This window comes from Cibotium barometz, chromosome 18, assembly GCF_041138505.1.
Source record: "Cibotium barometz isolate CiBa-2024 chromosome 18, ASM4113850v1, whole genome shotgun sequence".
Taxonomy (NCBI): domain Eukaryota; kingdom Viridiplantae; phylum Streptophyta; class Polypodiopsida; order Cyatheales; family Cibotiaceae; genus Cibotium; species Cibotium barometz.
Genome location: NC_141063.1, coordinates 24,893,827 through 24,909,009, shown reverse-complemented (window position 1 = coordinate 24,909,009; position 15,183 = coordinate 24,893,827).

Below are 15,183 nucleotides of genomic sequence, written 5' to 3'. Positions count from 1 at the left end.
GCTTTTATTTTATAAGCTTTAATCAAAGTTTTTTTACATGAGGCTTATCTACGTAGTGCTAGTCTCGTTGAATCCCTTTAGGAAGCATGTAGGTGTTGCTGTCGTGGAGAAATAGAGAGTGTGGACGGGAAGCCAGCTCCTCCACACTCCACCGACCGCTCCGACCGCCGTCACCGCCGGTGCCCTCCGACCACTCTGACCACCGTCACCGCCGGTGCCCTCCGACCACTCCGACGCTCCGACGACCCCTCTGACTGCTAGTCCCCTTCGACATCTCATACGTGCATGGCCAACTCCGATTGCACTCATGGAGGCAACACCCTCTCCCTTTCCCAAGGCAAGGAGAGATCCTCTTCGAGATCCTGGAGCACCATCTTCCTTTCCCCTCTCCCTTTCCCAAGGCAGGGAGAGATCCTCTTCGAGATCGTCTTGAGCACCACCCGAGGAGGAGGACACCCAAGAAGGAGTTAAGGGGAGCACTCTCTCGGTAGCATACAAATAGTCTGGGACATACTCTCACAGAAGAGGACACTCTCTCGTGTATCACCTAGAGTTCTAGCACAATCCTTCTATCGGAGCGGAGTCTCCCTTGTATCACTCCTTTTTGGTATTGTGATGGTAGTGTTGCGCTCTGTTTGGTGTTTTGTCTATATCTTTGTGTGAGCAAGGTGAGTGAGGTGTGAGTGGTGTGAGTGGTGTGAGCAAGGTGAGTGAGGTGTGAGTGGTGTGTGTGGTGTGAGGTGAGAGGCCTGTAGGGGTACTGTGGTGTGAGGTGAGAGGCCTGTAGGGGTACTGTGGTGTGAGGTGAGAGGCCTGTAGGGGTACTGCGGTGCAAGGTGGTGGTCGGAGAACACGACGGTGTAGAGCCTAGGTCTTGCATGTCTAGCCAGTGAGGTCGACTCATCCTTGGTGGGTATACCTCCCCCCTGAGAGGATCCACGCTCCCTTCTCTCCCAACCATAGTGTTTGTGGCGGTTGTCTTCTTCGAGTTCCTTAGCAAGGACCGGTAGAGTTATCCACAGCTTAGACAAAATTTGGCGATCACAATGGGACTCTCCCAGAGGTCAAGGATAGTCTCGAAATTTTTTATTTATTTTTTTCTTTTTTGGTGAATTTTGATCGTGGGTGGTGAGAGGAGTTGTGCATGCCCCCGAAGACTAGAGCTTCTGGAGGTGATTCACCCCTTCGTTCTCCTCTTCAAACTAGTCAAACTAGTCGTAGGGTTCTTCCTCGTTCCCTTACTCTTCCCTCAGCATCTTCCTCTTCTAACCCTATGGTAGCTCCAGTGCCATAGCCATTGGCTACTGTCCTTAAAAACCGCGTGCAAGTTAAGCTACCAACCTTCAAAGGTACCATCACTGAAGATGTGGAAGACCATGTGCGACGGTTCCTCACTATGTGTGACTCAAGAGGTCTCAACCGAGATGATGCACGCTTGGTCTTATTCTCGATAACGTTGGAAGAAAGTGCCGACTGGTGGTATAGTCAATTTCCCATCAACCACTTCCCGGATTGGGCCACCCTTAGGCTACAATTCTTGGCTACCTTTTGGCTAGGGAACTACTTCGACCTCATCACTCAAGAGCTCAACCAACTCTCCATGAAGGCGGGGGAGTCAGTGGCCCAAATTGTCACAAGAGCTAAAGTTTTGGTCACTTGGCTACCCCAAGATCCTGGAAACTACATGCTACAACAGTGGGTGCTTCAAGCACTCCCTACGCAAACAGCGATGAAGATGAGAGAGACGTTTCCACTCCAAGGCACCCTGCAAGACTTCCAAGACAGAGCTACACAACTGGAGAATGCTCGCCTCATGATGGCGGAGCGTAGTACCTCTTGGCCCCCAATTATCCCTGGCATGGCGTCGGCTCCTCCAATTGTTCCTCTAGCCCCGACGGTAGCTTCTACATCCGCTTCCATGGATGAGCTAGCCAAGCTCAAGAAGGAGCTTGACGATTTCAAAAGGTCACAACAAGAGGACACGGCTGTGGTAGTGCTCCGGAAGGATATTGAGCAACTCAAGGTCAAAGATCCCAAGACGAGTCCATGGTGCCCGGTATGTAGCTCGCAAGGCCATCTTCCAAATGATTGTCCCTCCAAGAAATAGTTCTCATTTTGCTCAAAGGCGGGCCATGAGGACAAGAAGTGTTACTACCTCAAGGGACTTTGCCTTATGCAACAACAACTTAAGCAAGGTGCCTCCCCGCTTAATCCCTTTGCCAAAGACTACATGGTGACCCCCACCAGTGGTGCTTCAACTTCTTCCCAGGCTCCTAACCACCAACCAAACCCAACACCCTTCTTGAACCCTCAATCAGCCCCCTAATCCCAAGCTTATATTAACCCTGCCCCCGCTGGTCCCTCCTACTTAGCTACCCCACATACCCTTTCCCCCCCATGGTTACTTTTGTACAAACCCCTCCACCGCCCCAGGCCACTTCATCTCAATAGGGAGCTCAAGTAGCCACAGTAGCATACACCAATGCCCCTCATCCCGGAGCAGCCCTAACATATAACCCCTTGCCTATGCAAATTCCATATCAAGCAAGCGCTCTCCCAACCTATCAGCAGTACCTCCCACTAGTGCCTGTCCCACAAACACTTCAAGCCTATCAAAACCCACCTCTCCGGTGGTCTATGCGCGGCAGCCCCTCCAGTACCTCCGACCGTTAACAACATGTATGGGTCTCAGCCCTAACCAAAGGTACCCCAATCGCCGTCCTCCAACAACCCCACCTGACCTCTTATATGCTACCGTTGTGGGGGGAGCGACCACATGTAAGCTCAATGCACTGTACCAAAGGGCTCGCCCCCATGCCTCCGTTGCCTGGAGAGCCAAGACCACTACACCCGGGATTGTCCTAGAACCCCATTGGTTAACATGGTGGAAGCCGTGGTGCCACCTCCCACTATTGGCACTCCAATAGTGGCGGCCGTCACCCGGTCCCAAGGAGCCCCAAAGACACCAACTCCTCTCCCTGATGGTGCAATCTACCCATCCATTGTGGACCAAGCTTAAGGAGGCCGTGGAGGAATTCATTCAAACACCACCCATGGAGAAGGAAGCGGTGGCTACCTTGGTCATTCCCCCAATCACCACACCTTCAACAAAGGCGGATGAGGAGTCTACCCAACCCAAGGTTAGTAATTTAAGTTGGGAGGAAAAGTTGGCAGGAGTAAAGGTGGAAATTACCCTTCCTCAGTTATGTGGTTTGAGCCAGGAAATAGGAGAGCAACTACTAGGCTTGGTCTAGCATTGGATGGATCCGAAGGTAACTAGGGGTGAAGCCACATCTAGTAGTAGTCGATGACGGCCCAGGAGGCAACAAGCAAGGGTATGCCTCACTGTCCCAGGAGTGGCCGATCACCGAAGCCCAAGGGTGACGGTCTCCGTGGGAGGTACTCAAATTACAAGAGACATTGTGGATGGTGGTTCTAGTGTTAACATCATGCCCAAAGCTACTAGGAAAGTCTTGGGTCTCCGAATTACTGAGCCAGCTCCCTTTGCCATCCGAGTGGTAGACCAGAGAGAAGTGACTAGTCAGGAAAGTTCCGATCAGTTTTGAAGGATTAGTATGTGAAATGACTTTTGTGGTGTTAGACCTCCCACCAGCTTGAGGGGCCTACAGCTTACTCATTGGAAGGCCTTGAGGGGCAGCTCCCTTTGCCATCCGAGTGGTAGACCAGAGAGAAGTGATGCCCATGGGACTAGTTAGGAAAGTTCCGATCAGTTTTGAAGGATTAGTATGTGAAATGACTTTTGTGGTGTTAGACCTCCCACCAGCTTGAGGGGCCTACAGCTTACTCATTGGAAGGCCTTGGTTGAGGGCAGCTCAAGTGATCCATGATTGGGGTTAGGACAACTTGCATATCCCTAACCCAGAGGGGACAGTGACCTTGCCCTTGGAAAAAGACCCCAATGAGAGTGCTCGGGGTACTGCCCTACATGACATGATTCCCATTTGGGAGCAAGGACCCAATGACAAGGAAGAACAAGAGGAATGGCAAGGCTTCCCAGTGGATGAGGCCTGGGATCCATTCGTCGGTTCAGAGGGAGAGGTGGCAGAACCTCAATGGAATTGGTTAAATTCCTATGAGGGGTTCCAGTGAAACATGGTGGACATAGTTGAGTTGGACCCCGACCCTTTGGACCCCGACCCTATTCAAGAGTTGTCCCAAGCAGAAGAGCTCTCAAAAGAAGCAGGAGTATGGTATTGGACAGAATCTTTGCTCACTCTGGCCTCCTCCTCTGCAGCAACAATGTCTTAACAAGTGTCTCAACAGGAAGAGATAGAGGTCATAGGTCTAGGGGAACCTGAGTTTTCTCGACAACCTCGCAAGAAGGTCTCTCAAGAGGAGTCATCAGAGGCACCTATAACCCCTCCTAGACACACCCGCAAGGAGAGGCGGGTAGAGCACCTCAAGGCTCAGGAAGAAGCCTTGCCAGTAGAAGAGATACCCGCTCGTTGGCTGGATGGAGGAACGCATTGGTGATTTCCCTCTAGACAACACCCCAGCCTATGACCCCGTAGCTCTCCATCAAGCAGCACTCGACACCGCTCCTCTTCCACCAACCACTTACCACGAGGAGGTGAGAGAGCTGAACCTAGGCACAATAGAGGAGCCATGCCCCATCTTGGTGGCAGCTTGGGTCTGGGAGGACCCTTCCACTCTGCAGAGCAGAGAATCACCAAATTTTTCAAAGAGCACCAAGATGTGTTTGCATGGACGTAGAGGGATCTCCCAAAGAGATAGACCCAACCATTTGCACTCACAGAATTCCACTCAAAGAAGGCAGTCGGCCAGTCAGGAAGGGCATTTACCGCATGAACCCAAAATATTCTGAGGTAGTGAAGAAAGAGGTGGACATATCATCGTTCCCATTGGGAACTCTGAGTGGTTGTCACCTATAGTGGTGATTCCAAAAAAGAAGACCAACAAGATCAGAATATGTGTCGACTTCAGACACCTCAATCAGTGAAAGATGGGTTTCCTTTGCCTTTCATAGAGCGGGTTCTAGAAGATGTGGCGGGCCATGTGCTTTATTCTTTCATGGATGGGTTCAAAGGCTACAACCAGGTAGTAATTGACAAGAAAGATCAGCTCAAGACAGCATTTGTCACACAGTGGGGAACATATGCCTACAAGATGATGCCCTTTGGTCTTTGCAATGCCCCAACCTCATTCCAGAGGACCGCCAGCAAGATTTTCCAGGATTATTTGAATGATTTTTTATGCATCTTTTTGGATGACTTCTCTAACTTCAGTGGGAAAAAAGGCATGCTTAGGGTACCTAAACTCACTTTGGTGTTCTTGAAGTGCAAGGTATCAGATCTCCGCCTTAACCCCTTCAAGTGCCACTTCCTTGTGGGTCATGGTGCCCTTTTGGGTCACATCATCTCGGCCAATGGTCTTTCCCCTGATCCAGACAAAATCATCGTTATTCTCAGGTTAGGCCCCCCATCCAATCCTAAAGGTGTGTAGCAGTTGCTCGGGCATACAGGCTACCAGCGTTGGTTTGTCCGCATGTATGTAGATATTTGTTTTCCACTCAACCGTTTGCTCCACTTGGATGTTCCCTTCCATTGGGGCCTAGATCAAGAGAGAGCCTTCACTTTTCTCAAGTACATGCTGGTGCATGCTCCCATCCTCACATCACTCCGAATTGGGAGTTGATCTTCCATGTGCACATGGATGCCAATGCAATAGCAGTAGGAGCAGTACTAGCATAGCCAGATGTGGATTTAAAGATGGATAGGCCTATTCACTATGCAAGCAGGCAGCTCAATCAGGCCGAGAGAAACTACTCCACCACAGAGTAGGAGGGTTTGCTACTCATTTCAGAAATTCATGCATTACTTATTAGGGCATCACTTTGTGGTGATCACTGACCATCAAGCACTGAAGTATTTGTTGAATAAATCCCAGGTCGCCGGTAGGATCTGGAGATGGCTCCTTCTCTTTTTCAAGAATTTGACTTTGAGATTATGGTCCGCCCAGGGAAGGACCATGTCATGGCTGATCATCTGTCCAAAATCCCGAGTGGGGAGTCAGCCTCAGATGAGGGGATTTGTGATGATCTCCCGGACAGCATGTTGTTTGCTGTGGATGCCACCCCTACTTGTTATGGTAGTATGAGGACATAGTGATGCTGCTGAGCACAACAAGGTTTCCCCAGAATGCTAATGCCAAGGCAAAAAGGAGGCTTTTACTTAAGAGTAGGCCTTATCTCCTCATTGTCAGACAGTTGTACAAGAGGGGCAAGGATGAAGTGTTGAGGAGATGTGTCAACCCTCATGAGGTTCCCCTCATCATGGAAGATGCGCATTCCGGACCAGGTGGTGGTCACTCGTCAGGCCTTGTCACCGCCCGAAAGATCATGTAGTCTGGTCTATGGTGGCCCTCCCTGTTCTCTGACGGCAGAAAGTGGGTGCAACAATGCGACATATGTCAAAGGTCTAGACCCAAACTAGATAGTAGGCACTACTTGCCTCTCCATGCTACACCACCCTGGGAGCCTTTCGAGAAGTGGGGCATTGATTTTGTGGGGCACATCACCCCAAAGTCTCACCCCACGGGCTGTGAGTACATTTTGGTGGCCACTGACTATGCGACCAAATGGTGGGCCGAGGCCAGAGCCACTCGAGAGACAACACCGCTCTTACAGTGGACAAGTTCCTGTATGAGAGCATCTTCACCAAGTTTGGGTGTCCCATAGAAATTATCAGTGATAATAGGGGGAAACATTTTGTGAATGAAGTCATAGATACCCTACTGGCGCATTACCAAATCGTCCATCGAGGTCCTGTGCATACTACCCCATAGCTAACAGGCAAGTAGAGAGCACCAACAAGGTCTTGTGTAAATCCTTGTTAAGGGTAGCCAAGGAGCACTCTCACCAATGGGACCAAGCCCTTTTGGGGGTATTGTGGGCCTATCGCACATCCTACAAGGCAACCACCTTACACACTCCTTTCCAACTTGCTTTTGGGCTTGAGGCAGTGTTACCCTTTGAATTTAATGCAGGCTCATCCAGAGTGGGGTAGCATAGGGTGGCCACCTATCACCCCGCATACTCCGCTCGGCGGAGTAGCTCGAAATCTTGGAAGAGACCCGTTAACTCGCTCGGATGGCCACAGAGGTGGAGCAACTTAAATGTAAAGCGTGGCATGATCAACACTTGAGACTTCCTCAATTCTCCAAAGGTGACTTGGCTTTGGTTTACAACTCTAAATATCTAAAAAAGGCTAGGAAGTTGGTGTATGCTTGGCAGGGTCCTTTCCAAGTGGTGGAGATCTTGCCCATGGGTGCGGTACAGTGCGCCCTTCTCTCCCCTCATGACTAGCCCCCCTCGCCGGCCCATTGTGCACCCAGGCCTTCCCCTTCTTTAACCTCACGACTGCCAGCCCCCCTGTCGGGAATGCTTGTGTGCCCCTCTCCCACCCCACCACCAGCCCCTCGCTTGCCCATTCTGCACCTAGGCCTTCCCCTTCTCTCACCTCACGACCACCAGCCCCCTTGCTTGCCCATTGTGCACCCAGGCCTTCCCCTTCTCTCACCTCACGACCACCAGTCCCCCTAGCCTTCTCTTGTGCGCACCCTCCACTGGCATTCAGTAGCAACACAAACAGCTCTCAAGCACAGACCACACCTGGCCTAGAGTTCCTTTCCCACTGTTCACCATCATTTCTTTCCACCGGCCAATTTCTCAAGGCCAAATAGGCAAGGGGCACCTAAACTTCAACCAGTTTGTCTATCGAGCCAAGCAGTACCCTCCCCTTCTTCTTAGCGTTTATCCCAACCTTAAAAACAAACCAAAAAAAAAACCCGCCTTCCCAACTCTTTTCTCACCCTCTTGGTTATTTTGCATTTTATTTTTCTTTTATTTTATTCTTATTATCAATTTTTTTCTCTCATATTCATCGACCCTCTCTCTTCTTTTTCTATCACCAAGCAACCACCACTCTCTCCCTCTTTCCTAGCCCACCCTTCTCCCTGCTCTCATTTGCCTCCCGCACCCCACCCTTGTAGCAGAGTCAGTGTCTCCGCCCTAGCCTTCGTCATGGAGGAGCACCCATCAAGCTGTAGGGCCCACACCCAGGGTTTGACTTCATCCTTGGGAGTGTCCCTCTTCTCTGGCCCACCACCATCGCTCTTCTCCGGCCCACCTCCGATAGTCTCTTCTTCTCGGATCCCCCTCATGCCCACCTCTCTCATGGCTGTCATCGACATCCATCCCACGGCCACCCTCATCATCGACATCCATCCCACGGCCACCCTCGTCATCGACATCGACACCTTGCCCACCATCGACATCCATCCCACGTCCACCCTCGTCATCGACATCCACTCCACCCCCACCCTCATCATCGACACCTTGCCCACCATCGACATCCATCCCACGGCCACCCTCGTCATCGACATCCATCCCACGGCCACCCTCATCACTGACATCCACTCCACCCCCACCCTCGTCATCCATGGACACCTTGCCCATCATCGACATCTCCCCACTACCACCTTCATCATCGAAGACTCTATCATCAACTACTCCTTCGTCACCCTCACACCCCATTCTCCTTCCATGGATCATTGCTTCCTAGGGACCGGCATCACACCACATCTCCCTGGTTTCCCCTCCGTCGCGTCACCACTATCCTCTCCACCCTCTCCTTCCGCACCATCCAGAGCCCTCTAGGAATCTCTTCTTCTGAGAGGTACCTCCCGCACTCCACCCCTTAGTTCGCCCCACCTCACCCATTTTTTCAGCGCCGACTTCCCTCGTCACACCACCTCATCTTCCACTTCACCTCGATCTCCTGTCAACACCAACATGAGCTACTTACTTCAGCCACTACCACCCTCATCCTCCCCTCTGACATAGTCTTTCTCAACACAGCACCACACCAGTTCCTCCAAGCTTCACCTCCACCATCTTCTCCACCACTCCTTGCTCTTTTCGAGTCTCCCTCAGACAGTCCCGACCACTCCGTCAGACTTGACGAGGCTTCTTGTGGAGTGCTATCTGGTGGTGGGGCTGACACATTGATGGAAGCCTCTCGATGGATCACGACCATGGGACTCATTCATCAAAGAGTCCTAGGTGCCTTCACCGATGCTAACCAACTCTTGCGTCAATCGATCTATCTAGCAGAGCAGACTGCTCAGGAGACTACAGCCCAGGCAGAGGATGCAGAGGAGGAGGCCCTTTGTCGGTAGCTACATGAGACCATGGCCCAGCAGGATGGAGAGCTTCAGGAGCTTTGCGAGGAGCTATTTGAGCTATACTTATCTCCCATCCTTGATGAGGATGCCATGGCAGCCATTCGAGAGTAGGAGCATACACTTTTGGTGGAGATCCAGCATCAGCATGAGTCAGAGATGCAGGCCCTTTGGTTGGAGCATGAGAGAGAGCTCGCCACTTTGCAGGACGCACATGAGTGCGCTCTTACAGAGTTCAGTCAAAAACATGCATTTGAGTTAGCTGATCTCCGCAAATAGGCATCATCTGCAGAGGACGACCTTGCGGAGTTCCACCGTCTCATTGAGCGACGTCGTTCAATTGGCCGCAATTGGCCGTCCACACTCCAGATCCACCACAGGTCCACCAGGGCTTAGGACTGATGCCTCCTCCCATGCCACTCATGATGGCTGATTTGGTCTTTTGTCATTTTATTTATTTTATTTTCTTTGTTTGCCTACGGCCATGTACTGGCCATCGCCAACTTTCATTCTGTATCTTGTATGCCTGGACTTCGTGCCGAAAGTTTTGCCCAGACGAAGTGGCAACTGATGATCATTATTTAGATTGGTTTTTGTACTTTTGTTGAGGTAACCTTCTGCCGGATGCTTTGCTGCCCGAGGGATGACAATGGTAATACAATTAGTGATAGCTTGCTGGATGAAGTACCCAAGAGCTTCCTGCTCAATCATTTTTTTCTACAGCTCATTGGATAAAGTTGCCCAGGAGCCTAGTTGATTCATCTTTATTTATTTTGTATCTCTCCAGAAGGTTTGCCTGGAAGGATCATTGTATGAGGTATGCCTGGCAGCTTGCTTGCCGAATGTTTTTCCCGGAGCCTCACCTATGTTTTCTTGGCATTCATTGGGACGTAGTAGTGGGCGACCTGTAGGACGGGAAGCCAATTCTTCCACACTCCACCGACTTCTCTGACCGCCGTCACCACCGGTGCCCTCCGATGACTCTGACCGCCATCACCCGGTGCCCTCCGACCATTCCGACGCTCCAACCACTCCGACCGCCGCCGGTGCCCTCCGACCATTCCGACGCTCCAACCACTCCGACCACCGGTGCCCTCCAACCGCCAGTGCTCTTCGACCCCTCTGACCGCTGGTCCCCTTTGACATCTCAACGTACATGGCCAACTCCAATGGCACTCATGGAGGCAACACCCCTCTCCCTTTCCCAAGGCAGGGAGAGATCCTCTTCGAGATCCTGAGCACCATCTTCCTTTACCCTCTCCCTTTCCCCAAGGCAGGGAGAGATCCTCTTGAGCACAGCCCGAGGAGGAGGACACCCAAGCAGGAGTTAAGGGGAGCACTCTCTCAGCAGCATACAGATAGTCTGGGACATACTCCCACAGAAGAGGACACTCTCTCGTGTATCACCTGGAGTTCTAGCACAGTCCTTCTATCGGAGCGGAGTCTCCCTTGTATCACTCCTTTTTGGTATTGTGATGGTAGTGTTGCACTCTGTTTGGTCTTTTGTCTGGATCTACGCTCCCTTCTCCCACAACCATAGTGTTTGTGGCGGTTGTCTTCGAGTTCCCTAGTAAGGACCGGCAGAGTCATCCACCACAGAGAGAACAAGAAGCTCTGGATTCTTTAAGTGCCGCTACCCTACGCTCATCGTGGAGAGAAGAAAGGTTTTTTTTTAATATTAATAAATAAAGTATAAAGCTTTATTTTAAAGCCTTTAGAAATTTAAATTTAAACTTCACCACAAACCAGACGAACAGCGCATAGCATGACTGGGCGAAGGGAAAATGGGCGAAGAGAAAAGAAAACTACCACGCCCTTTGAAAAAATAAAAATAAAAAATTCAACCTGTTGCTTCTTCATAGCTAATAACCAGGCACCCAGTATATACGAAAAGAAGATTTTTTTAAATTTATTATTATTTTTTTAAGCCTTAAAGCTTAGGCTTAAGAGAGGCTTATTTAAAAAAATGACATCTTAACTGACTGGGAGAAGAGAAACTGTTGCTCCCCACCTACTGAAATGGCCGCCGTCGTGCCAAGAAAATGGTGAAGGAAAATTTTTAAAAAATGAAGATATATATATGTATGTATGTATGTATGTATGTATATATATATATATATATATATATATATATATATATATATATAATTTAAAGCTTGCTCACAAGCTTTGGTAAAAGCAATTAGCACTCAGCGCTGAACTGAGGAGAAGAAAAGAAAAGCCAAAAAGTAATTTTGGAAAAAAAAACTCTGCACAACTTTCATTCCTCCATGATGGACTTCCTATCGTTGTAGTGCTTTAACAATCTTGTTATTGCTTTCCATGCTCCTCCCCTTGTTGATTCGATCTGTACGGACAGATTACGAAGAGGATTAGTGAGATTAAAGGTGGTTTTGTGGTTTTCAGAAACCCACTAATGGTTTTCCACCTTGCTTTACCCTTTGGGCAATGGATTGATGGGGATTTGTTATCCAATGGTTAAAAACAAGCCTTCTTTCAATCATACATAAACATAAACATAAACGTATTCTTCCTCAAAGTAAATTTTAAAAAAAACCAAAATCACCTTCTTCTTTGTCTCTTCCACCTCTTTGTCCACAAGTCTTTGACGGGCTTCAAGAAGATTAAATTAAACCAAAGCTCTGATACCACTATCCACGGGACCCTTTTGTACTTCTTGAAGAAATAATTAAAAACTCATAAAATACATCAAAAATTAAAACAAAGACTTGAATTTAATTGATATCAAAGAGCATAGCATAGCATAAGACAAGAGAAATAGAATAACATCGCCATCAAGATAAGATTGGGTGTAATCTCCCCCGCCCATGCCGTGTAGCTCCACTTCCACGACATGAGTATTTAGAGAATTGTATTCATAAAAATAGCCCAAGGAGCTATTAATAGTTGAGCGTACAAATTGGGCTTGCTTTTCCCACTTTTGGATATTGCTTTACATATTATTAACTATATGAAAGCTCCCAAGGTTTATACATATAAAAACCTTTGCCCAAATATAATTGCTAATGGGCGCCTTGTTACATAAAATAACTTTGTGCACATTTGCACATATAATAATCTGGTGCACGTTCGCACATTCCATTAAGCTGATTCTTGCTCAAATTAAATTAAGCATATTTTTCTATGATTATTAATTCATCAAAAATATGATAAAATATATACCTTTAACACACACACACACACACACACACACACACACACACACACACACACACACAGAGAGAGAGAGAGAGAGAGAGAGAGAGAGAGAGAGAGAGAGAGAGAGAGAGAGAGAGAGAAGCATAAGGGTGGTAGAGAGAGGAACATAGAAAATACTCGCCATCACCCAGCAATGTTTGTCAAAGAAGTGTCAAATATAGTTGGATGGGAAGAAAAAGATGAAATTGGCTAGCATGTCTAGTTACAAAAATATATTATCAAGAAGAGGGAATTGATTTAAATGAGGTGTCTATTCTAGTTATAAAATAAAACATCATTTAGCCATGTGAAAATTTGAGGTTAAAAGTGTATATATAAACCTAGATTTCAAGAAAAGATTTATTTGCACTAGCTTTTCAAGTGAGACAAATATGTTTTTTTTTCATTTGGAGAAATCTTTATATGGAGTTACCCCACAATCTAGGCACATAAGATTTGTGTATTTTGAATGTAACATGATTTTAAGAAATGTGATATCCATATGTGATGCAAAAACATGGGAGAATCACAGTCATTAAGCTTTGGGTCAAATGATCAACCCAAGCTTGAGCTACATTTGTTGCAATAAAAACAACAAAATAGAGCAAGTTGAGATCATGATTGATACACATTTTAGGTATTTATGTGTCAAACTAACAATCTTACACGTTTCTCCCACAATCAAACTATACTAGAGAGATCTTAGAGCTGTTTAAGTTGAAAGAAGACAAGCTAATTTTAAAAGGTGGAGCACTTGATAACACTCTCATTTGGTAAGATGACAAACTGGTTTTAACTGCCATGTGATGTGATTGGCAATGTCATCCAATTTATGGTTCACCCAATAGCTTCTATTGAAGAATAAAAAAGAGGATTTTGTAGGTACATGACACAAAGTTTCTACAATGGTATATTTTTTGGGTGTGCCAACAAGCTTTAATTGATATAGAAATGATTGAGATAAGGGTAGAAAGATTGAAAAGACATTTATGATACAGTAATTAAGTTGGTAAAAAGCAACCAACAATTTCTACATATCCCACTAAAGGTGAATATAGCTTTAACATTTGTTAAAGGATCTTGGTCTCCTTCAATACCAACACTAAAGATTAGTTTTGAAAACCAATATATGCATAGCTTTATCCAAGGATCTAGTTGCACCCAATAGAAAATCAAACATAGTTTTTCAACCTTATACATGAGAAAGTGGAAATGAGCAAGGCCAAGCTAATGTTTCACCAATAAGATGAAATCGCACAACTATACAACAACTCCTTCTCCTTGGGCACCATGCGCCATAATAATATACAACCACAAGGGCACACATTGTTGCACCATGCGACATGTTGGGACATAGTAGCTATGGGATATGACTTTAATTACATATCATAGCCCTTGGTGTGAAGGTTGCCTTGGCTATATGCTTGGCCTCTGTTGTAATTTATAACCTCGATTCATAGTTTGTTTACTTAAAGTTGATGTCAAAGTTGGTTGAATCGAAATCACTTGAGCTAGATTAAGGCCCAAAGTATAGTACTTGGCCACCTTCGACTATTCTTGGCAAAGATAAAACCTCTATGCATAGGCAACAACTAGATGATTCAATTCCTGTCAAAGTTGGCTTGAAATCTTGCATCTTTCATAAGAAACCTTGTTTGTGGTGTGATCATTGAATGAATTTTCCATAGCCATAAATTAAAATCTTACCTTGTGATAGTTGCAAATTCTAAACCTCGAAGAAATATGCCTTGATAAATTCAACATACAGACAAATTGCAATTGACAAGTCTTGTGATATCGACTCCCTTCAAATCCATAATAACAACATTAATCCCCTAATGCCATGTGAAAGGAGTCACCCTCGTGGATAGCCAACGTGAATTAATAATTTGTTGTTTGATAAATTGTAATTGAAAAGTATTGTGATGTTTACTCCCTTCAAATCCACAATAACAACACTAATCCCCCAATTCCATGTGAAAGGAGTCACCCTCGTGGATAGCTACAAGGTGAATTAATAATTTGTTATATGAGAGATCATTCCTCAAACATTCTCTTCTTCTTCTTTTTAGACGAGACACATGATATCCACATGACTCACAACACAAAGACATGATACATAGGGAGGGCTTGTTCTTCAACTTGTAGTTCTTTGAATGCATTATCCTCATCTCTCTCTCTCTCTCTCTCTCTCTCTCTCTCTCACACACACACACACACACACACACACACCTCCCACCCACACACACACCCACCCACCCACACACACACACACACACACACACATTGACCCTACACATACCTTGAATAGATGAGGCACATGCATGATAGAAAGGATCTAAAACACACAATGGATTTAGATACATAATTCAAATGCACGGCTTGTACAAATGACTCAAACACATGACATAGAAGAGAAGGGCCTACCTCACAATTTGAAGAAGTGAGTCACTCTTCTTTATGATTTGGACACATGATCAAGAGACAAGGGAAGGGGACTATCAGAAATTCTTGAGTGCAACACTCTTGTGCAGTTTGTATGTGTTATGCGATATATGAGAATGACACAAATACATGTCTCATATATAAAATCCAACCATAAAATGGCACATGATTATTGAGACACTTGGTCAACAACTAAAACCGAGGTTGCAGGGCCGCAGCCCCATCAAATGAAATTTGGGCCCTTTTTATAACTTGTTGCAGTCTAGAGACTTCGAACGTGAAAAAAAACGAGAACTTTCTAGACCCTTCGAACTGGCC